Here is a 24,592-nt window from a genome sequence, read left to right on the forward strand (position 1 = left end):
TATTGAATGACAGGGAGCACCTGTTTGTCCCCCCTGGGAAACGTCTGGAAAGCACCTGTTTGAAGCTGCTGGACCAATACGAAACCATCTGCTTTAGCAAGAAGTCTGAGCAGGGCTAAGATTCTTGTGTAAAGCTAACAACAGTGCAGACTTAAATAAAAAGTAGCTCACCTCAGCTTTGGAGAAGCTAAAGGAGTCAAGGTCAAGATTCTCGACTGAACATTAAGCAGACCAACGGACGATCAAGACCCCAATGTTCTAGTCCGTATAGCTTGACTCTGATCATCTAAGTCGGAAACATACCTGAGGCAGGAATAATCAGACATCTTCAATCAACTTAAATGAACCTTAGATTCATGACTTAGATCAACGCTTCTTCTGCACAAACCAAGGAACATTATTTGTAAAATATACTCTAAGACATGCCATTTATACAGGTGTGTCCAATTTGTGAGAATTCATCAAACTATATACTTACATGAGCACTTTCTGTATGCATTTTACTTTTTAAAGCTTTATTTATATCTGTACATATATTAAATATGTGTGTATATATATGTGTTATATATATATATATATATATATATATATATATATATATATATCTGTATATAAAATAATGAACAGAGGTAATGTAAGGTAGTGCTAGATCCTCAAATTAGGAAAAGAGGTGATATATTTATAGGATTGTTATTTACAACCATTTAAAAGCTGGAAACATCTTCTAGAAAATAATTTTGTTGCAATAGCAACTGCTGATAAATCATCAGATACATATAGGTAAATGACTCCCTCAACTAGATTTCGCCATTTCATTAATTGAGTTTTCAGCAAGATTTGCTTGGATTTTAATTTTATATACACTCTTATTTTTAAAAACATATAAAGAAACTTTTTTAAAAAGAAAGAGTGGGAAGGGGAAACGATATATGGATATTGATGTAGTTTCATTCTTTTAATTTAATTGACTTATTGTATTTTCATATAATTATTTCAATTTAATATACTTATTAAATCTTACTCACCTATTACTATTTCTTATGAAAAATAATGATTTTATTATTGGCCAAGTGGAACAACCCAAAATGTCATTTTATACTCTAAACAAAATTATCTGGTATTAACAGGTCAAAAGGAATCTGGAATAGTCTGAAAAACTGTTAAGTCGATGTGCTCTGTATTAACCAGGAAGTCTTCTGTGTCTTCTGGTACAATTACAGAAGAAGACTATCTAGAAAAAGATCACAGCCAAGAAAGATCCAAAGCATTCAGATCAATGTATTTTGTCCAGATTTCTTAGGTGACCTCTTTATTGAAACAGTTACGAGGTATCTGGAAACACAGATAAGCAATTACTCAGCACAGCCTCTCCTATGGAAGTGTAAGTGCACTGAAGTACGAAAATTCTACCCACCCTCACATTCCAGTTCACTCACCCACATCTACCCTAATGCTTAAGCGATAAGCATTTAGACACTACGAAAGCCAAGACGTCTTCTGTTTACTTTAAGGGAAAAGGCATCAAGAACGCTAACGCAATGAAAGAAGTTCCTCTCCATCAGAACACAATTATTTTTCGCATTAACTTTAAGTTCTGCATTTGTTGCAATCGTTAGACGTCACATATTTTTAATACCATCCCTGCACAAATAATCAAAGCCATATATATGTGTGTGTGTGTGTGTGTGTGTTAAGTATTCCTGACCAAAAAGACTGTCACGTGATTTTTACCCCATTGAACATTAATTACCAAGCAACAAGCTTTATGAAGTCGACACTAAATACTTAGCATTGGTTAGGCTGCAAGAGTAGTTCAAAATAGGGTCCCACCCCAGATGGGACTTATAACTGAGACAAGGAAATAGCTTCTACATACAAGGTAGTAAACAAACAAGATGGCACTTTATAAACAAAATAATACATTGCTGTAAGTTAGTGTTGCCAAAAACAGAAAAGGTCTTTGAGGTGGCTTTTAAAGGATGGGTAGAAAATAAACAAAAAAGAAGACACTCCAGATGAAAACCTATGGAAGTACCCGATCATGTGAGATGTGTACGTACAGGGGCATATGTCTATGTGATTTGATTTGGAGGGAGGGGAATAAAAGGCCAAAGAGACTGATCTGATTACACCACAGGTCTATATTCTTAAAAGGTCAAAGCTGAATACTTAGAGATTAGCACAATATGAAGAACAATGAAATCTGGGGAAAGGGATTAAGACTTGATATTAAGAGTAATAGCCCTGCCACTGGACTATGCCAACCATAGTACTTTAAGTATAAAGACACGCTTCGCTTTATTGTGCTTCACAGATGTTGCCATTTGTGTTTTTCTGTTGTTTGCTTTTGTTTTGTTATATATTTATATATTGTATATTATATGTATGTATGTATGTATGTGTGTGTGTGTGTGTGTGTATATATATATATATATATATATATATATATATATATATATATATATGGCAAGACCCTCTGCCAGCAGAAAGATTAGGACTCACTTTATTACAGTGTTCTGGAAACAAACCCACAATATCTTGAGGTCTGCCTATGTTCTCTGATCCAAAGCTCACTGCAACCCTGTAACCTAAACACATACTATTATTACTGCCTCAGTTTACATATGAGGAAACTGAGTTCCAGAAACATTTTCAACTTATTCAAGGTCAGACAGGTAGTTGCTAAGTGGTAGAACTGGGGTCTGAATATAGCAACTTCAAAGCCCTTAAAAGTCCATGGGAAAAAGTCCTCTTTGAAAATAATGTAATGCAAGCTATGCTTTAAAATCTGGTAGCAGGATACAGGGTTAAAATGAAGGCTGCATATTCACCAAAGCAACAGCTACGACAACCTAGGTCAGAGGTGAGCATATTTAGACTAGAATGATGTCAATGAGATTAGAATACAATAAATCAGTGCAATAGAGAGTGACAAGGGGGAAAAGCAAGTTTAAAAGTGAAACATTAAAAGAGATGTTGGGATTCAAAGATGACTCTAGAGTTCCTAATCTTAGATATGTGAAAAGGCTAGTGGTACCATAAATAAGAGTTGGGTGAATGAAAAAGTGGACCTGTTTTTCCACTTTAGATCTTTGAATGAGGTCAAGATGAGATACCCAGGTGAAAACATCCAACAGACAGTGGGAGCAATGAGACCAAAGCTTAGTTAGAAGAACAAGGCTGGATAAATATTTAGTACTAATTTTATATTTATGTGTATGTCTTAAACCAAAGGGGACATTGTCTTCATATAGAAAACTAACAACTGTTACCAAAAAAAGAAGAAAAATTCTTTTACTAACATAACACTTCTCCACACAATAACACGTTCCCAAAGTGGCCCTAGCAATAGCACTTCTGCATATGTTAGTTTAAAACAAAAACTCCCTGCCACCTACTCACGACCCTTGCAAACTATTCCACACCCATTGCAATATCTTTGCAGCAATTTTTTGGAACACCAAATATTGAGACTGTCAGCTAACACACATATAGATATATGGCCAAAATTAGACTTTCAACTTATTAAAAGTATCAATTTTTTTAAATTCTAATCAATTTAAGGCATACAAATAAGGATTTTTATTAAATGTCAGGGAACCAATGATGGATTTACACTAGCAACCAGGCACATAAAGACATCGGCAGACAATACAAAACATTAGAATTGAAAATATCACTTGGTCTCTGTATCTGTATGACTACTGTGAGAAAAGACTGTTTTTTAAAAACAATTAACAGAATGAAACATTCAGTGTATCATTTATGCTAATGATCATTTAACACTGTATATGTCCTTAAAATTATAGAAATACCATATATAAAAGCACATTTAGAAAAAGATGGAAGGATACACACAAATTCATACTAGCAATTACATGTGGGGAAGAAAGGAAAATAGACTTGGAAAGGGCAACAAAGTATACTTCAACTGTATCTACAATGATTTGTTTCTTTCATACACACACACACACACACCAAAAAAAAAAAAAATCTGAAACAAATATACCAAAATGTTAACATCTGTTAATTTGGGATGAAGGTCGTAAGGTGTTTATTATGTTCTCTTTGACATTCGATACTTCTGCAATGTCACATAAATTTTAAAAGGGAGGGGACGATCCAAATCTGTCACCTAATGAAAATATCACACTAAACATACCTGACATATCTTATCTGAGTAACTCCAGGGTGAACAGGGTGAAGCTCACTTCTTCACCACGCAGCCAACTTCTATTTTGGACTTCTAACATATTTCTTGAAATAGAATAGCCTAATTAGCAGATCTAAAATCTGGTTTGAATCCCAAAATTCATCTATAGAGTGGGTCTTAACTACGGGTAAGTTCCCAGTGGTGGCAACTAGGAAAGGACACTAGCCTCAGTGTCTCCTAAGGAAGCTAAGAGGAAGATTCCAGAAGGAAGAAGCTAAGGAAAACAATTCTGAATAAATCCAACATCTTCCGTCCACTCCCCCAATCATGATTCCCACTGCCTTTTCAACCCTGTCCTCCAAAGCCAGCCACTAGTACATTTTGCAGCATAGTGGCTCCTTTTTCCTCTAAGAGGTGAACCTCTTTACTAGTCTTTTAGATTTAGTCATTTGCTCACTATAGAAATGCACACAGTATGCTCTTTAAGAAATCCACGCATTTACTCAGTAATCATTTATACCAGATGGGTGCCAAGGATATAATAAGGGCAAGATCCCTAACCCCAATGATACCTATATTAATTCTTTCTCCTCTCAATTTCTGAGTCTTAAAATGCCGCCCCCATCAAATCAAAAAAAAAAAAATTTCAAGTGTAGCCACACTGTAGCTAAATGATCCCTTACAATTATTATTACAGTAGTTCCCCCCTTATCCAAGGGGTATACGTTCCAAGACCCCCAGTCGATGCCTGAAACCATGGACAGTACCAAACCCTATATATATTATGTTTTTTCCTATACTATACATGCATACCTATGGTAAAGTTTAATTTATAAATTAGACACGGTAAGAGATTAACAACAATAACAAAATAGAATTATAACAATATACTGTAATAAAAGTTCTATGAATGTTCTCTCTCTCTCTCTCTCTCTCTCCCTCTCTGTCTGTCTCTGTAATAACAGAGAGGCTAAGTGACTAACAGGCAGGGATCACATACAGCATGGATACTGTGATAAAGGGATGAGTCTCATCCCAGGTAAAACAAAGTGGAAAGGTGCGAAATTTCATCACTCTATTCAGAATGGCTTGCAATGTAAAACTTATAAACTGTCTATTTCTGGAAAATTCCATTTAATATCTTTGAACTGCAGTCGACTGCTGGTTCTGAAATCTCAGAAGGGGAAACCACGGAGAAGAGGGGACCCAAGGTAAGGAGAACATGGGAAGTGAGATCAGGCCATTTAAACGGACCAAAAGCACAGAGAACTTTAGCAATTGCCAAGATTCCTTAAATTATGAGGAAAACAAGAAAAACATTACTGTGCACTGACTCTACACTAGTTTTAGGAACAATAAGATATAAAAAACTAATATGGTGATGCAACAGTTCAAGGAACAAAATTCCTTTAAACAGGGCTTTTGCACAAAGGAGCCTGATATGATATCTAATACTCTTGACTCAAGATTAATGACAGCAGCAGAGTAATGAAATTTCTTAGAATCTAGACCTCTAAAGCAGGGGTGTCCAAACTTTTTTCAACGTTTTTTACCAAGGGCCATATGCCGTAAAATACACAAACAGCCGGGACACTCACTCGAGGTGAAGTACGTATTGCCTCACCTGGTTTATTTAAGTAAACTAAATATATTTTTGGAATTTGCTGTGGGCCAATTAACAATGGATTGCAGGCCGCAGTTGGCCCGTGGGCTGCACTTTTGACACCCCTGCTCTAAAGGCAGGCTAGGGTCGAGTAGGGAGGAGGCTGCAACCACCAAGGCCCTAATCACTTCAGACCAGAGAAAGCGCAGACCAGGTGGAGGTCACATGCAACCTCCACAGGGATCAAATTGTCCCATAAGAGACAAACGGGCGTGTGCCTGCTGAAGCAATCCAGGGTTCCAATTCAGACAACAAGAGAAAGAAAGTATGTGTTGGAACACATTCCTATGTCTGATGAGAGGGAGAGTAAAAAAGAGTAATGGAAACTAACTGTATATGGGACTAAATAGGACAGGCTTTGAAGGTCAAATAGGATAACTTAGACCCAGAGCCAAAGAATCCACAGCCATTTCTAAAAAGGAGGATCACTTCTGTAGCAACACACAGAATGAAGGGGAAACATAAAAGCGAGTCACCTAAGAGCTGAGTTTTGCCATCTACACAAAAGGTATGAGTATCTGATCTAAGTGTAGCAGCAGCACTATAGAACAAGGTATGACACCATGAGACAGTGTGAAAAGGAAAAAAATGACAGCATCTGGTTACTGAGCAGATAGCAGAGGTGGGGGGGAAACAAAACAAACAAAAAAAACCCACTTTTTGGGGTACTTAACAATATTGTTAATTAATAATGAAGATCAACTACCACGATTGACCCTTTATTTGTGCCAGGAACTATACTAAGTGCTTTATAGTTTTACCTGGTTTAATTCTCATTACCATCATCTGAAATAGGTACTATTATTCGCCTATTTCAGATAAGAAAACTGAGGCAACAGAGATTAAGTAACTCGCCTAAGTTCATAAGCCAGCAGTGAACAAAGCTGGAATTTGAATCCAAAAATGTTTAGAATATTATTCAGCTTTAAAAAAAGAAGGAAATCCTGCCATTTGAGACATAATGAATGAACCTGGAGGGCCTTATGCTAAGTGAAATAAGCTAGACAGGAAGGAAAAATACTATATGACACCAATTATATGATGAATCTAAAATAGTCAAACTCATTGAAACAAAGAGCAGAATGGTGGCTGCTACGGGCTGAGGGAAAAGGACATGTGGAAATATTAGACAAAGGTACAAAGTTTCAGTTATATAAGATGAATCAGTCCTAGAGATCCACTGTACAGCACAGCACCTATGGTTAGCAATACTATATTGTATACTTAAAATTCTACTGAAGGTAGATCTTATGTTGAGTATTCTTTTCACAAAATAAAAGTAATCATAACAAAGAGGGCAGGAGGAACCTTTTAGACGTGATGACTAGGTGTACAGCAAAGATTGTAGCGATGATTTCATGGGTGTTTACAAACATGCCTTGGAGATATTGCAGGTTCAGTTCCAGACCACGGCAATAAAGCAAGTCTGAATCTTTTTGCTGGTGGAGAATCTTGCCTTCAGTTTGTAAAAAAAAACACAGTATCTGTGAAGCACAATAAAGCAAAGTGCAATAAAATGAGGTGTGCCTGTATTTACTCCAAACTCATTGAGTGGTAGACATTAAATACATACAGCTTTGTATATGTCAACCATACCTCAATAAAGTGGTTTTTAAAAAGAACTGTTTAATTTTACAATCCACATTCCTAATCATTAGATTATAGATATAGAGCTATATATATTTAGATATAGATATATAGACAGACATCCTTAAGGTTTCAGTGACTAAGGCAAGGAAGAGAATGGGGAAACACTTTCCAAGGCATCAACCCTTCCTTCCCACAGTGAGGCTTCGGGCCTTGAGGAAGCTAAGTTTAGGAGAACCGGCTGTTTAGGAACATTCCCCTAAAAGGAAGGACACAGAGTTCCCGCTCATTCTGTTGGAACCATGGTGGAATCCTGACATTATCACAGGCAGCTGCACGCCTCACTGGGAACCAAGAGGCCAGAGAAAGGAATGCCAGCTTATGCTGTTCCCGCCAATGTGACTGCCCACCTTCCGGTGAGTTCTGTATCCTGGGCTTATTAAATAGGGATCTGAGCCTAACCCACGGTGGATGTGGAAATGTTCTCTTCCTACCAATTTGTACACCACCTAAAAATGTTATCACTGGTTTTAGAGGGAAGAGCAGTTGAAATTAAACATGCCAACTCTGAGACATTCACATTCCCAGGACACATACTGAACAACTGCAAATGTGCTTCAGCAAATTAGGGCTCAGGTGGATTCACTGAGCTGGAGCTCGATGGAACCGCTCGCAGTTTAGAAGTTACTCACACAGGAAAAATAGCTGAAACCACAAGGACAACTGGCAAAGGCCCAGATGTGGGGGATGGGGTCCTGAATAGGTGGGTCAAGGATTGAAGACACTCCCACAATTAAGGGACAGGAGCAAGAAGAAAAAAGCCAGTGGCAGAAACCAAGAAGAAATTAAACTGTCTGAAAAATAGGAGAACTAAGCTCCTCAATAACCAGTCATCAAATCTATTCCACCATTCTGCCCAAATCTCTGCTAAATCCACCCCTGCCCCACCGCCCCTACTCCTCACTTCAACATCTCATCACTGTCCCTCTGTGCTGTCAGTGACCTCCTTGCCATCGGACCCCCCACTATAACCAACAGTGAATTATATAAACTTCATGTCTGATCACGACATCACTGCAAAATCCTATAAACGTGTTTCTCAAGCTGAGATACACTGTGGAGGATCAAGGGTAGGCATACACATGACACATCTTTCTGGAGTGTCAGTCATCCACGATGGACAGTGATTTTTCAATCTGTTAAACCAAACATAAAACCGCAGTATAACTGCATGTTTACGGCGGGCTACTTCTGATATACCATCAGGCTTCTCCTGGGCAACCTTCTATCCTTAAGGGGATGGGGGGGGAGGGGGAGGGCACTTCAGTGGTGAGACTTGTGCTCGTCCACATTAAGACAGGGAGCTAAAGAAAGAAAGATTAAAGATGTATCAAAGGAAAAAAAAACCAATATGAATTCAAATCATATGATTATCTCCGACATTGGTTTCTGACATACGGAGACTGGGTGGCCGGGGTCTGAATCCTGGCTTTACCACTTCATGTGACTCAGGGCAAAGCATTTAACTTCTCCATGACTTGGTTTTATACATTTGTAAAAATCAAAAATGGCAATAGTCCTCAAAGGGCTGCCGTGAGAATTAAGACTGAGTATCTATGTACAGTGCCTGGTATATACAGTAAGGGGTCAATAAATGGTAGCTATTATCTGTAAACTCCAGCCTCTCTGTCTGTTACAGCATCCCAAATCTTTTGTTAAGGCCAAAATTACTCTCAGACAGGAAAATGTATAGCTAGACTGCTGCTTATCAGAATAAACCATTCACAGTCTGTCCCTAAGGATTTTTTAAGTCCATATACAAAAATAAGAGTAAATTGAATTACACAGCTCTAAACTCATTTGGAGATTAGAAATAGCTAGAACAGGGGTGTCCAAACTTTTTTCACCAAGGGCCATATGCGGTAAAACACACAAACAGCCGGGCCACTCACTCGAGGTGAAGTACATATTGCCTCACCTGGTTTATTTAAGTAAACTAAGTATATTTTTGGAATTTGCTGTGGGCCAATAAAAAATGGATTGTGGGCCGCAGTTGGCCCGCGGGTCGCAGTTTGGACACCCCTGAGCTAGAACAACTGAAGCCAAGTCAAAATCACTGTAGTTATCATTTATTAAGTGTTCGGACACTGCACTGAAAACAACTGAACAGATCTTGGTGGTTACTTTAATAGTCAGTATGCACACCAATGATGAAATAAAGTACTATACTAAGGAGATACCATTCTAACATACACACGAGAGGAAGAGTACCTGAAAACCTCGGGTTATAAAGAATCCTACTGCTAATCAGCAACAGCTGTTAACCAGCTCCCAGGAGGGGTTTCACAAATGTACCCAGATGTTTACATAGCATTTGATGTCTGAGTACTAAGTATTGTGTATTCAGCAATCACTCAAACTATGAAAAGGAATTCAGGGAGGGAGGAGCAGCTTAAAACAGGTCTGTCCTGAAGCAGAACCTGTTTGAAGTCACTGTCAGCATTAGCAGGAAATCAGGGTGAAAGTCTACAATTAAAGACTGAAGTCATGTGCTTTCCCTTTTTCTCTCACCCTAATTCCCTTAGATACTCGAGCTCCATTTGACTTGCCACTCCCAGAATCAGTTTCACCTACTGCTTCCCTTTTTTCTAAAGAAAACTTTATTTTCTACCATCCGTTTCTCAACATAAAATTTAAAGAGGGGGAAATGCTGCAACAAATATAACTTTTATCATTCAACCCACAGGATGCCAGTAACAAATACAAAAAATAAAGGTCAACATTTCACCTACGTTATTACACTATAAGCACCTTGAAGGCAAAAATGTCTTACCACATTTTCGAATCTGCTCTCATAAGAATGGGAAGCCTCAGAATACAATGTCAGCTACATAGAAAGTAATTACATGCAATAAACATGTTATTCTAGAGGCAAGAAAAATCTTGTTTTAATTTTAAAAATTCCAATTTCTTTAATAGCACCAAGATGTGTCTAACATTGTTTTTTTATTTCTTTTTTTTTTTTTAATCTTCCCCTTCTTCCACCCCTACTCTGGTTCAAGCCGTTGTTTCTCAGTCTAGTTGTGTAGGACACAGCTCCCTGGCCCATGCTGGTGTTATGAGCCTTGCACTGCCCCCACCGCCCCCTGCTCCCCCCCGCCCCCCTGCTGAGGCAGTCGGTGGCCAGTCCTCGGTTGGCAGCTCACAGCAGCCCAGGGCAGCTCTCACCGGCTGCTGGCCGCTCACGCTGGCCGATCCTGGCAGCACACGGTAGCCCACTGTAGTTCACAGCAGCCTTCGGCAGCCCAGCTCCAAGGAGAGCTGTTGTTCCCAGTCTTAGCTGTAGAGGGAGCAGCCCACTGGCCCATGTGGGAATACAACTGGCGACCTCCGAGTTAGGAACACGGCGCTCCAACCATCTGCGCCACCTGGCAGACCCTATTTTTTTATTTCAAATGAATTAAGCTACTTCCAAAATATAACAAAAGGACTTGACTATTAATAGTTTCCTTTGGACTGACTGACTTCTAAAAACGAGTACTCTTTAGCTTGTTGTTTCAAAGAAAAACAATGGAGAAACTAATTTAACTTATTCATCCTGAACTGACTTGACGTGTAATATCATAGTGCTGGAAACCGATTTCTTTTTAAAAATCAAACATTTAACCTGCCTTTTTTAATACTAACTACATCTCAAATAATATATTTTCTCTTTATAAAAATATTCGAATAAATGAAAAATAATTAAAGCATCACCATTTTGTAAACCCCTCATAATGGTTCTTGAGAATGATTATCAATGGTCATGAACCCAGCGATCAACATTGCACGACTCCAGCTAGAGGTATATTTCACCACCAATGAAGCAGTTCTGCCAAAAAATAGACACTGAATCAAATCAAGATCTGATTACTACTCACAGGAAATAAAAGAACTGAAGAACATGTTAAACTATGTATTAAATAAAAAGCATGACAACAGGTTACCACCTGTTATAATTCTTAATTATGATGCTACCAAACAAATATTTCTTGATAAATGTACAGGATGTTTACGTTCTCTTTGGGATTATCTTCATCTTAAAAGACAGGAAAGTCAATCAAGTATTAGCATGTTTATGGGTGTATTTATTGTGATAAGACAGCAAAATTAATAGCTTCATACAGGTCTGGAGTTGCTGGTCTCAGAAATATTTTCCTCCCGAGTGTTCCTAACCTTTCTTTCACTTGGAAAAATACAGCAGAGCTGAGCCAAGAAGTAACAGGTCCCTGCTTCTAAGAAGACAGCTTTAGGAGTAAGCAAGCCACAAAGCTGGATCCAGTTCAGCAACCTCAGGAGAGACACATTAGTATAAGCTGGCTCTCAACGGCACTGGCCAGAGATGCTATCAGCCAGCTGTTCTTCAAGTGATCCATGAAACCTGGGGCTCCTCAAGAATCTTTCAGGACATCCATAACATCAAAACTATTTTTATAATAATGCTGAAAGGTTATGTGCGATTTTCACTGTACTGACATTTGCACTGGTGATATATAAACAAGGGTGTGTAAAATTGCTGGCATCTTCGCATGAAGCAAGGCAGTGGCCCCAACTGTACAGGTGATCATTGTATCCTCATCACTATAAGCTCAGGGGGGAAAATGTCAGTTTCACATAAGAATGTCCTTGATGAAACAGTGAAAATGAATAATTATGTGACGTCTTGACCCTTGAATCCATTTCTTTTTAAAATTCCGTGTGACAAAACAGAAAGTACACGTAAGAACTGATGCTATATACTGAAACATGATGGCTGTCTCAAAGAAATTGTGCCAATGGTCTGATTTGCAAGTTTACCTAGCAGCTTCCCCCCATAGAATACCATTCTTCTATGAAATAACAACTGAAAAACAAACTGAGTACTGAAAGTTGGGTGTTTGGTAGATATTGTCTTAAATGTGAACAAAGCAAACCTGTTGCTTTAAGAAGACACCTATTTGTTGCCAATGATAAAATTCAAGCTTCCAAGCAAAAATTAGGTTTTTGGAAAAATTGTATCTGCCACCAGGAACAGGACAGCTTTCTCAACACTTAAAGATTTTTCTGATGGGATCACTGGTAATTTTAACAAATGTGATTTTTTTCAAATAGTATCATAAAATGTGCCAACATTTGGGAAACTTATATAATTCTGTGAACCATTATTTTCCAAATCATGCATGTGTACAGAGAGTCAAAGTGCAAGATAGACCTGTAGATTTAAATGCAACACAGTAAGAAAAGTTAACTGATATGGACTCAGATTCCACTCTGCAACCAAACTTCAAGAAATTGTCACCTGCAGAGCTTTGGTGTAATACTAAAGAGAATATTCACAATTATCTAAAAAGACCATTAAAACACTCCTCTCTTTTCCTACTGCAGGTCTGTATCAGGCTGAACTTTCTTAGTTTATTTCAGCCAAACAATAAATCACAACAAATTGAATGCAGAAACAAAATGAGAATCCAGCTGTCTTCTATTAAGCCAAACATTAAAAAGAGGTACAAAAATGTACAATGCCACTCTTTATTTTAATAGTTATTTTTTCATAAAGAGCTATTATTTATGTTAACATATGAGATTATTATTTTTCAATGAATTCTCTAATAGTTCCTGTTTGAGTTTCTAAAACAGGAAATAGCGAAAGGTATACCCCACATAAACAGTAGCCCTTAATAATTTTTTAAGAGTGTGAATTGGTACTGAAACCAAACGTTTGAAAACCACAATGCCAACCAAAGTTTGGAGGCCAGGTCAAGGCTGTACTTGTTCAAATGAGCTTTCAGACAAGACCTTATTCTATGATTTCACCTTTGAACAAAACACTAAAAGTTGGGAGCCCAGCAGGAGCCAAGGAACAGACCAAGACTGCTAACTACCTCCAGTATTATTCCATACTGTTACAAGTCAGGGTTGTGGAAATGAGGAGGATGGCATCTGGGACCTGCTAATGTTCTATTTTTTTCGTCTGAGTGCTGGTTACACGAGTGTGTTTGGTTTGTGAAAATTCCGTGAACTGCACACTTAAGATACATGCATTAGGATATATGCATATCCTAGTACATGTAGAGAGATTATGCATTTATCCAAGTAGATATATACTGCATACATTTTCTTTAATTCATAGTAGAAGATGCATAACAATTTCCACTTTGTTTTTCCAAATACATGATGGCATTCAACTAACCAGAGTCATTACATATAACTTACTTTGGAAAAGCCTGACAAAAATAATTCAAATTTTTAATTTAAAAACCACAATATACACAACTGTAATTTTTCAGGGTTAAAAGCTATGTACCATCTATGACAGCTACTTTACCAAGACCAGGGAGAGAATCCTGTCCTTATTTCTCAAGTTTTCAAAACCAATGAAGTCACAACAATAAAAAAAAAAAATGAAATCAAATACAACTTAAAAAAATGAAATCTCCTTGGGACAGCCGGTTAGCTCAGTTGGTTACAGTGCAGTGCTCTTAACAAGGTTGCCAGTTTGATCCCCACATGGGCCACTGTGAGCTGCGCCCTCCACAACTAGATTGAAACAACTACTTGACTTGGAGCTGATGAGTCCTGGAAAAACACACTTAAAATAGAAAAGAAAAAGTGTAAAAAAAAATGAAACCTCCCAATTAATGGGGAAACTAAAGATGAATTACTTTTAAGGTATTAAAGCAATCAAGAGGCCACTAAATCTTCTACTATTCAACATATGATTCCAAGTCTAGACAAATGCAATAAGGCAAGGAAATACAAAAGTGTTTGGTTTGCTGGCACATGCAAACGACAAGGTAATAAGAATTGGAAGAAAAATGGTCATTGTTTTAAATGATACCTTCATAGAATATCAAAAAGAAAAAGTAGCCATTAAAATACAAGAGTTCAGGGGCAGCCAAATGGCTCAGTTGGTTAGAGCACGAGTTCTTAACAACAGGGTTGCTGGTTCAATTCCCACATGGGCCAGTGAGCTGCACCCTTTACAACTAGATTGATGACGAGCTGCCGGTGGGGCAGCCAGATGGTTCAGTTGGTTAAAGCACGAGCTCTTAACAACAAGGTTGCCGGTTCAATTCCTGCGCGGGATGGTGGGCTGTGCCCCCTGTAACTAAGATTGAAAACAGCGATTGGACTTGGAGCTGAACTGAACCCTCCATAGCTAGACTGAAGGACAATGACTTGGCTCGCAGCTGATGGGTCCTGGAAAAACACACTGTTCCCCAGTATTCCCCAATAAAATTAAAAAAAAAAAAATACTAGAGTTCAGCAAGACCAAAAGTATTAAATATAGAAAGATTAGCTGATTAATTTATATATACATGGGATGATTAATTTATAGATAGATAGATAGATAGATGGGATCCCCTACACTAGAGGACAAAAAAATACGCATACAACAAAAAAAAATGTCATCCACAATAGAAACAAAAACTGAGATACCTAGGAATAAATCTAACAAAGAAGAGACAAGAGCCTTACAAAGAATATTTCAGACTCTATAGAAAAGACATAGATACCTTTGATACCCACTTTCAATCATGGCTATGTATCAGTATTACCCGAGGAGTTTTTAAAAATACAATTGCTGGGCTCTACTCCCTAGAGAATACAATTCAGTTAATCTGGGGTAAATGGAGCATGTTTTTAAAAAGCTACCTAGTTGATTCTAATGTAAAGCCAGGGTTGGAAACCACCAGCTTAAATATGACTGAAAAAGACCACAGATGGGACTCACACTTTTAGATAACAAGATCTATAAAGAAGTTGTAGTAATGAAAATGAAAATAAAAACAAAACCACTGAAGAATTCGAACTGGAAGAGACAAACTGTAGAAACATAACTTCCTTAACTAAGAATGGAGAAATATTTCCTAAATAAGACCTGGAAAGTAAAAAAATATGGATGAATCTAATTATAACAAAATTAAAGAAATTAAAGACTGTGTTCCATAAAGGATTTCAAAGAAAAAACTTGACAAACAGGTAAAAAGCTAACAGATTTGCACTGCTTAAAATCCAATGAGATTAACATCTAGACTATATACTTAAAAAAAAAAAAAACTCTCCCGTAAGGATAAGAAAATCTAATAGTACAAGAGGCAAAGAACATATAAAGGCCAATTTACAAAAAAAAAAAAAAAAAAAAAAAAAAACCCACACAGCTAATAAGCACATGACAGGATACTCAACTGCATTAGTAATCAGAGAATTACAAGTAAGAACAGTAACATCACTCCATCTGTTACATCAGATTGAAATGATAAGGTCAGAAAATACCAAGAGCCAGCAAGAATGTGGGCATAACAGCCAGTGTACTCACATCAACACAATATTATTTCCACTTTAGAAATGAGAAAACAGAGGTAAGAAATTTGCCTAAAGTCAAAGATCTAGTAAGTGGCACAGATTCAAATCCAGATCTTTCAAACTTCAAAGCCTGTGTTCATAACCACTACAATCAAACATCCCCTAGAATCTTCTCAGTGGTTTTCAAACCAGAAGCATCACTGTTACCTTGGAATTTATTAAAAATGCAAAGTCTTGGGGCCCATCCCCAGACCTACTGATGATTCAACTTAAGTTTTAACAAGCCCTCCAGGAGATTCTGAGGCATGCTGAAGTTTGAGAACCACTGGCCTCAAGTTTCCATACTCAATTTAACATAATATAACATAACATAACATGTTAAATGATTACCATGTTAAATGATTACCATGTTGAAAGTCCCAAAATGTAAAATTTTGATCCTATCTAAAATGACTCTAAACATATCAAAATAACTCATTTCCTCATTGCCCACCTCACAGCAACACTTCCCCTAAATTTGACAAAATGCCTAATCTGTCCCCTGACTAGACCACCTAAAACAGTCTACTTTCATATGTCTTACTGGAAACTGAGCTAAATTCCAAACATGAAAAGAGCGCAGAGGTCCAAACTGAATCTCCAGAAGTTAAATCAGAAGACATATTAGGAAGCGGAGGAAACTATTTTGAATATCAGCAGAAGCTTGATAAATCTTGGTCCATAGTTCCATAATCCATTTCATCCCTGGCTCAACGCCATCACTTCAACAAATTTCCAAATGCCAAAAGGGTAGTTACAACCCTCACAAATATTTCCCCAAATTCAAATTGCTTTAAGTAAACACATAGAGACATTGTCTTACAAAGAGCATGTTTTTATCATGAGTAAAGCTATTCAGATGGTTTTACCACATATACCACAGCAAAAAGTGCTCAGGTTGTCCCTGCCCCTTACCTAGACCAGCCCTTTACAGCATCCTACCTGACCCTTCTCTTTTCAAAGCTATATTTAGGCCAAGAGCCTTCTTTGCTCCCCCAACTCAAGTTCTCCATCTGAGTAGTACAGCTCTATGTGTATTCAAGTTTGCCTATTTCTAACACAGCCTTTTTTTAAGGGAGTGGAAGACAGTATCAGAAGTACATTCAATCACCTACTAGAATTTGAGAACTTACCATATGCCAGATAATTCTTTTAAGCTATTCACTTGCATATTCAAGTCATTAATTTTACAAAGTTCGGGATTCCATTTATTTCTTAATATTAAAAACATAAATTTGAACACTGAAGAGTTAATTAGCCCAAGTCTGCACTATAGGATAGCTACAAAAGCGAGTTAAAATGCTTATTGACTTGATTCAAGTTGTTAAAGGTGCAGAAAACTCTGGGAAGCCCACGCTCAGGCAAGTTTTTAATCTGCCTGGCTACTTCTGACCACCCATCTTTCCAGCTCACACTCACCCAAAGGCTGGCAGCACTGCCGAGAGCTACCTTCCTAGAAGGAATGGCACCTATTTATTTCCCTCCTCCCAAATCACCAGCAAATTCCCTGAGAACCACAGCTGATTCCAAGAAACAAATTACTAAAGCTCTGCTCCGCACACAAGGTTTAGTGGAACTGAAATAAACACACCAACCACCTACAGACCTTCCCATTTACATTCTTCTCCTGCCTTGTAAAAGTCCAGTGCTTTCTGCAAAACATCTCACAAAATGCAATCTTCCTAACTAGTTCTTATTCTCTACTAACATTGCCATTTCTATAACTAAAACGGGCACTGCTTTTTATGCAAGTAACAGCTGTTTTCTCATCTCCCTTCTGTAACAATCTCAACAAGCTATCCAATCAGGAACAAACAAGCCTGAGGAACAGCTCCTACCACATCAACAAGAGAAGGAGCTTCTCTCATTCATAAGTGAAGCAAGGTGAAAATGATGCTCTCCTAAAAGATGAGAAAGATATATTAAGTGAGCATTCAAGGGAAAAAAAAGTTTACAAGCCTGGATAACTTAAGTATTTGCTCATACGTAGCAAGTATACAGTAATCTTGCTATATGTATCCACTTTCTTCTACCAGTTCTTTCAAAAAATCAGTAATGGAAGAAAAAGTAAATCATAAAACTATGCTCAAATAGCTTAGTCACAGTTCACATAAGATATTAATAATACACAAACCACTTAAAAAAAAAAAGACCAGTTCAAGTGTACATAAATAAGGACCAATAAATCCACACCCTGGTCTAGGTTCCTGACCACAGGGTGAACCAGAGAACTCTTTAGCAGAAGTTATTGCTAAAATTACTAATAATTTTCTTCACTTTAAATTAGGCTACCATTTCCTTGCAAATAATCTCATTTAATAAAACTGACTTAAATCACTCATTGAAATAATTGCAATTACAACAGAAATAGTTGTAGTACATCTGTACTGTTGTCAATGAAATGCTATAAGAAAAAAAAAGTTGATCGAAATCTCCAATAAGCAGCAGCCAGTGCACCATCTAGTGGAAGTTGTGTAATGTCGTAATTAATTTTTTAAAAAAGCACAGAAATCCTAGATAAGAACACATAGCAACTACTTTAAAACTAGCTTAAATCTCTTTCCAGTTTCCCACACTGCAAGGGAGCTGTGATTATCAGAAGGACTCACTTTCCATACAAATTAACAGACAATAAAGGTTTCTTTATGGAAATTTTTGCCTGGGAGCTAGAAATTATACGCTGACAGGAGAGGAAAAACTAAGTAAAAACATTAATATAAAAACAAATACAGAATCAGAGCTAGATGATAGGGCTTGTGTAAAGGATGCTTTACAATCTACACAAATAAGTTATGTCAAAACATACATGTTACATGCATCAGAAGTATCTGCCATAAAAATAAGGAATGGCTTCAAGATTAGAACAGTTCCATTCAGTAATTCATAAGACATTTCCATGTTCCTGATGACTCACAAATTTAACATAACCTAACAATTCTCTTGAGTTCCCCAAGCCTTGACATCATTTAAGAGATTCCTCCCAAATAACCATCTAAGCCTGCTCTCTATTAACTCCTACACTCCCTTGCTTGAGTTATTCCAATTAAGGAAAAAGTGATTTTTTACATTTTCAACGCTTCTATTAAATTTATAGTAAAAATTTTCCAAAACAAAGTCATACATCATGACCAAAATGTATTTCACTTCATTTTTATAATATTTGCCTTACACATATTAATTATTTCAAATTCAAATCAAAAAACTGTACTTACGTCCATTGATACAAACATAAATAAGGTTGTCTAATTTGGAACACCTGCCAAGATTTAAAATAGGAATTTTCACATAACACCACTAGGTTGTTTTGTTTTGCCTGTACAAAAAATTACCTTTCTAGTGTTATTCAAACTATCTTAGCAACCTAGGAGGAAAAAAACTAAGAGACAATATTTCTTTACTTGGAAATAAACATCTCCATCTGACTCACGTACACAGGATCAAATCGGTAAGCTGAGCTTGCTTGATGGTGGGGACCCTACTGGATCCTGGATTAAATCCATTAAAGGTACAAAACCATGCAGGAGTCAAGTAACCTGGGGCAGAATTCCTTTCATCTGTAGGGCGCTCTGGGTTTTTCATCTGTGAAATGGGCATGATAAACACTACCGGTCTCCAGAGAGTAGGAGGACATTAAAATTGATGCCATGCTATGAGCTTCTCAATTAAAAGACCACAGCGGAAATACTGTCTTGTAGAATAGAGAGCACCTGGAAGGGGAGAACACTGCTCCAAGAGTCCTCACTGTGCCATTACTGCTAAAACTCGTGACCTTCACCATTTCACTTGTGAACAAATGGTGAATGAAAAAAGGGTTATTAAACATATCAAAGAAAAGGTGACAGCAACTCAAGCTGCTTCTCTCCAAGTAAATCAAACCATACAGCTAGTTGACTAAGGACTTGTCTGCAAAGTATTACTGCATGCGTAGCAGGTGTATCCCTAAAACCCAAGACCCAGAGACTTTTAAAAGAGGCTTTTAAAAAATTGAATGCTGTTTTAAAAAATTAGAGAAAGGAAAAAGAATTATAATTTCACTCTCACCCACGACAGAGTGATAGAAACAAGGTCCCACCCCCACAATCCTTTCAAACCTGCACAGGCATTCCTCATCAACATTCCACCCCCTCGTTCCGATCGCGCCGCTCCCCACTTCAGCCCAGACAAAGGTGAGTCACCCTGCTGGGTCTACTTGTCACTTGAGGAAAAGCCCCCAAACAAGTTCACGTTAAAGGTTGTTTTTCATTTAAAAGAAATAAGTAAGCAATGTCATTGTGTAAGTAGCACTGCAAAGCTCCTGTCTCCAGAAAATGTGTAATTAACACTACCCAAGTAGGCACCTTTCTCAATTGAAAAAAAACGATCAGCTTATCGCTACTTATCAGTAGGTCCTTTCCTTCTGGTGCCTAACTCTGACTCAACTCTGCGGTTTTCCCTCCACCTGCACGTCCCCGTGCCCTCCATAGGGCCCAGCCGCCTCGCCCGGAGTCCTGCAGATCCCAGGGGTCCCGCCTGCAGCTGCCCCTCGCCCGGCCCCGCCCCCTCCTCTCTGCAAGGTGCCGCCGCCGCCGCGGGTTCTCGGACCCAGGCGCCTCGAGGCAGGCGGGAGGCGCCCGGCCGCAGCCGGCGGGAGCAGCAAGGGAAGCGGACCCCAACCGCCCGCACTGCGCCGGGTGCGCCAATCGGCGCTGCAGCTCCGGCGCCCCATTACCTGCTCTGGGCTGTGGTGCCCGCGGGAGGCACGCTCGCTCTGGACCCTGCAGCCCCGGGATGGGGGCAAGGAGACAGCGACGCGGCAGCCGCAAAGGACAATCAGGAGCCAGCGGGAAGCAGAACGAACGAGCCCAGCAGGAAGCCAAGCCCTACCTCCAGCCCAGAGAGTAACCGAATCAGCCCCATCCCACGGGCGGGGCGGAGCCAGAGAGGAGGGGGGTCGGGGGCTGGGACCGGGGCAGCACCGCCCTCGGGCGTGAGACGCCGCGGATACTTTGTAAGAGGCGCCTGCTGGATATGCTAGATAGGGGTAGGTGTCTCAGAGTTAAAGAGAGCCTCGCAGCAGATTTCCCTGATTGGTCGGTCAGAGAAAACAGAGCAGAGCCCTGATGGTGACAGTTCTGTAGCTCCTCCTCCCCCTACCTTCAATCATCGGAAGCTCCGCTCCCACCCGCTCGGTTCCCAGGTGGCTGCTGAATGGGCTGTGTGCTATGGTCGAGCAGCCTACCTGAAGAGAACGCCGGATACCCAGGTTCCTTTGCCAGATGCGAGCTTCCTAATCCTACTGCTATTCTTTGATTTCCGTATGAACTTGGTGAATAACATCTAATCTTTAACATCGCTTGGATTTGAGAAGTCTCATGGGTATTTTTTAAAGATGCATAAGACTCAGAGGGAAATTGTCATATGCAAAAAAAAGGCATAAAATGTTTTCACCCTGGTGAGGAGTATGCGTGACTTTTTTTTCTTATTACCTTCCTGTGTTCCATATTGAGCATATATTACTTTATAATTAGGGGGAAATTTAAAAATAAAAAATAGAAAATGAGCAAGGTGGCACAGAATGGTAAAGGCAAACTTTTGTGGATATTGAAGGGGCTAATTCCTCCACAATAGAAGAAAATACAGTAACATACTCAACAGCTGAGGACTATCAAAAATATTTACTGGTGTCAGCTCCCTTCAGCTCTCTTAAAATAACTTACAAATACAACTGGAGGTGTCCCCATATTCTTTCCTGAGTAACTACTGTTTATCCAACACATAGTGTAGAATGCATTACACTGTAAAGAGATCCTCCCTAACAGGAAGAATTTAGAATCCAAAGTACCAAATAAATAAAATTTTAACCCCCCCAAAAAAGTAGACTACCAAAAGAAATTCAGAAGATACAAATTGAAAAACTCAGCTAATGCGGGGAGTTATAAGAAAGAAAGGAATGTGACAGGCCTTCAAGATATGACTCAAACTTTGAAATTGAAATCAGGAGAGAGGAGGAGTTTAGATAATTATCAATGACTTACAGTTAAAGTAATCTGAGCTCTCAGACCACATCAGCCAAGCTCCCAAGTCACCCTAGCCTGCTTAGAAGGGGAGAAACATATCTCACCTGGGGACCACACTCACTTAAACTCTCTCTGGCTGTCTTACTATTCTATTTGTTCTTCTTGTCATTCCATGAGATTCTGAAATCAGCTATTCTGAATGAAGCACTTCTCCCAACGATTCTATAATAGTAGTAAAAAAAAAAAATGGAGACTGACAAAAATCAAACAGACAGAAGGAAAGAAATGTTTAGGTAAACATGAACTTGTGAAGAAGTAATGACAAGAAACTCGATACAGAAGATTAGGACAAATCCCCTTTTCTCTCTTTTTCCTGAGAATAAGGTAAAGCTCTTTAGAGGACAGTAACCTCATTACCTAACAATTTTTTTTACAGAATGCTTGTAAATATAATACATGGGCTCCTCAAAAACAATAGTCTGAACATATGTCCCAGAGTAGTCTGAGCAAGTACTTAGTGTTGAGATATAATTATGTTCAAGTATGTAGGGGGATAAAAAAGTAGGTGATAAGTTGAACTTACACTATTAGCAAATCTATAAGGGAAGAGAGCAGCCCCCACTAGAGAGGCCAATCAGAGGACAAAAAAAAAAAAAAAAAAAAAAAACAAAAATAAAAAAAAAAAAAAATAACTGGGAAATGTCAGAGTATCTCAGTGCATCCAGCTGATAGTGGCAGGTGAATCAAAAGATACAGCAACCAAATAAAAAAGTAAATTAAAAATGTAATCTTTAAAATGTATGGCACAGTGCTTCAAGGCCACTGGAAAGTAATCTTTGCATCCCAATAATAGAGTTCAACAATTAATTATAAAGATAGAGGGTGTCTTATAGAATCCAAGGGCAAAAATAAGTCAGTCCTCAGGAAGACCAAGAGCCAGGACTGGAAAAACCATGAAGAACTCAGCTGAAGTTTTCTCTCTCTTCAAACCTGCCCCTTTCTGCAATTCTGCTCTAATTCTTTATTTTTCTCTAGAAAACAGCTTTCCTGGCTCCTAAATCTGTGAGTCAGAGTAAAGCTACCCCAGAGTGCCCCGCCCCCCATACAAAATGACTGAATCAACTGAGGCCTGAATCAACTTTGGCCCTAAGGCCAAAGTCAAAGCTTTCTATGTGATTTCCAGTTTTCTCGAAATTTCTTAAAATCTCTCTCTCTCTACTTCAGCTGGCTTCTAGATGCCAAGTACTATTGTCTCTTCCAGTTTCAAGTTGTCGTTCCCACTTAGGTCTTTACTAATTCCCAACGTACTTGCCTGAAGTACACCTCTCAAACCCAGTTTATTCAAAAAGCAGAAGCACTTGCCAAGTTGGTGAACCTCAGTGAACATTGCTCTTGGCTCTGATGAGACCAGCATGTAGAATGAGTAGGGCTGATGGAGTGGATAGACCAGAAAGCAACCCTTTGCTTGCCACTGTCCCTTCCATGTGTATTCAGTGGGAGATCTGTCCCCGCTCCTGGATGCACGCTTGGATGAACACGTAACTTTTCTGACAGCTCTTAGGTAATAAAAATCCTTTGACTGGTTTAAGCCACCAAATAGTTTTAATTCAGAAATTTTAATGTGAATATCAATATTTTGATCAACACTTCAAACTTCATTCAAAGATAGGCCTTCCCTCCATTTCCCCAGCTAGGGTCTGAGCAGGCAGACTGTGGGGAAATAGAGCCCCACGGGTCCTCCTTATTTCTATCCCCATGGGTCCTCCTCTAATTCATAACAAAAGGAAATGAGGACAGTCTGAAGATAGTAAGTTCATGCTCAACTGGTACTGTTGCCAGGAGGGTTTGCTCTCTGGGCCTAGCCAATGACTATTGCACTTCCCCTTGGGTGCTTTCAGACTCTCTTAGAGACCCGACAGTGCAACATCTGACCTGAGCAATGTAATTTTATCTGGCTGCTACTTCCACCCTTGGTTTCTAGTTCCCTGCAGGCCACCTTATACAGATTCTCCAGTTGGAGGGGAGGTGGGCATGGTCCTTTTGCCTCTCCAGGTCTTCCTCTTGGGCAGAATTTAAACATCTGCCGCAGCTCGGCTCTCTCACGAATGGTTCTCATCTGGTCTTCAGGAAACTCTCCCATGTATTTTAGTACCATGAGTAGTGGAAGTGCAGCTGGCTCCCAGAGCACATGAGTCTGCAGTATTCTTTCTCCCTACGCCTTGCGCTTTCTCTGAACTGCTGCCTCAAGCCAATACATTCAGCCTCTGGACTTTGAATATCTCAGGTAAAAGTCAGGCTCTCCAAATACCAGAGGAACACCAATCAAGTTGCCCTCGTGGCTTTGTTGACACCTGGTCTCTAGTGAGATTACAGTGGGACATCTTGGATGAGTGGTTAGGTGGGACTCAGCATTGCTTCCCCGAAGAACCCTCTTCACAGATCCTTTCCTAAACTCCGCTTCCTCTATCTCTTTACGATCCTATCTTAAGTGAGGGATTTTTTTTTTTTAATTAAAGTTTATTGGGGTGAAGATAGTTAGTAAAGTTACATAGGTTTCAGGTGTACAATTCTGTATACATCATCTATGTATCACATGTGTGTGTTCACCAGCAGAGTCAGTTTCTCCTTCCATCACTGTACATTTGATCTCTTTTACCCTCCTCTACCACTTCCTGCCCCCATTTGAGTGAGGGATTTTTAAGAGTCACCAAGGGACTAAAATATTTCCTTGGAGATTTGCTTCATGCTCTGGCAATTACTTTAGAATTTCACATTTATTGTCCTTGGTGCTTTAGTCAAAAATTTACTATTACATCTTGTCATACAAAT

The 24,592-nt window shown here is 38.9% G+C and overlaps 1 protein-coding gene across 1 annotated transcript in view; it reads right to left on the minus strand.

Moving 5' to 3' along the window:
- MPP7 (MAGUK p55 scaffold protein 7) overlaps positions 1-20,607 on the minus strand; it is a 242,799-nt gene extending 222,192 nt beyond the window's left edge. The window contains exon 1 of the mRNA XM_033106666.1: positions 20,476-20,607. The gene's annotated coding sequence lies outside the window, so the exon portion shown is untranslated. The remainder of the gene's footprint in view (positions 1-20,475) is intronic.
- Positions 20,608-24,592: the final 3,985 nt, after the last annotated feature.

The sequence above is a fragment of the Rhinolophus ferrumequinum genome, chromosome 5 (assembly GCF_004115265.2).
Source record: "Rhinolophus ferrumequinum isolate MPI-CBG mRhiFer1 chromosome 5, mRhiFer1_v1.p, whole genome shotgun sequence".
In the NCBI taxonomy this organism is placed as follows: Eukaryota; Metazoa; Chordata; class Mammalia; order Chiroptera; family Rhinolophidae; genus Rhinolophus; species Rhinolophus ferrumequinum.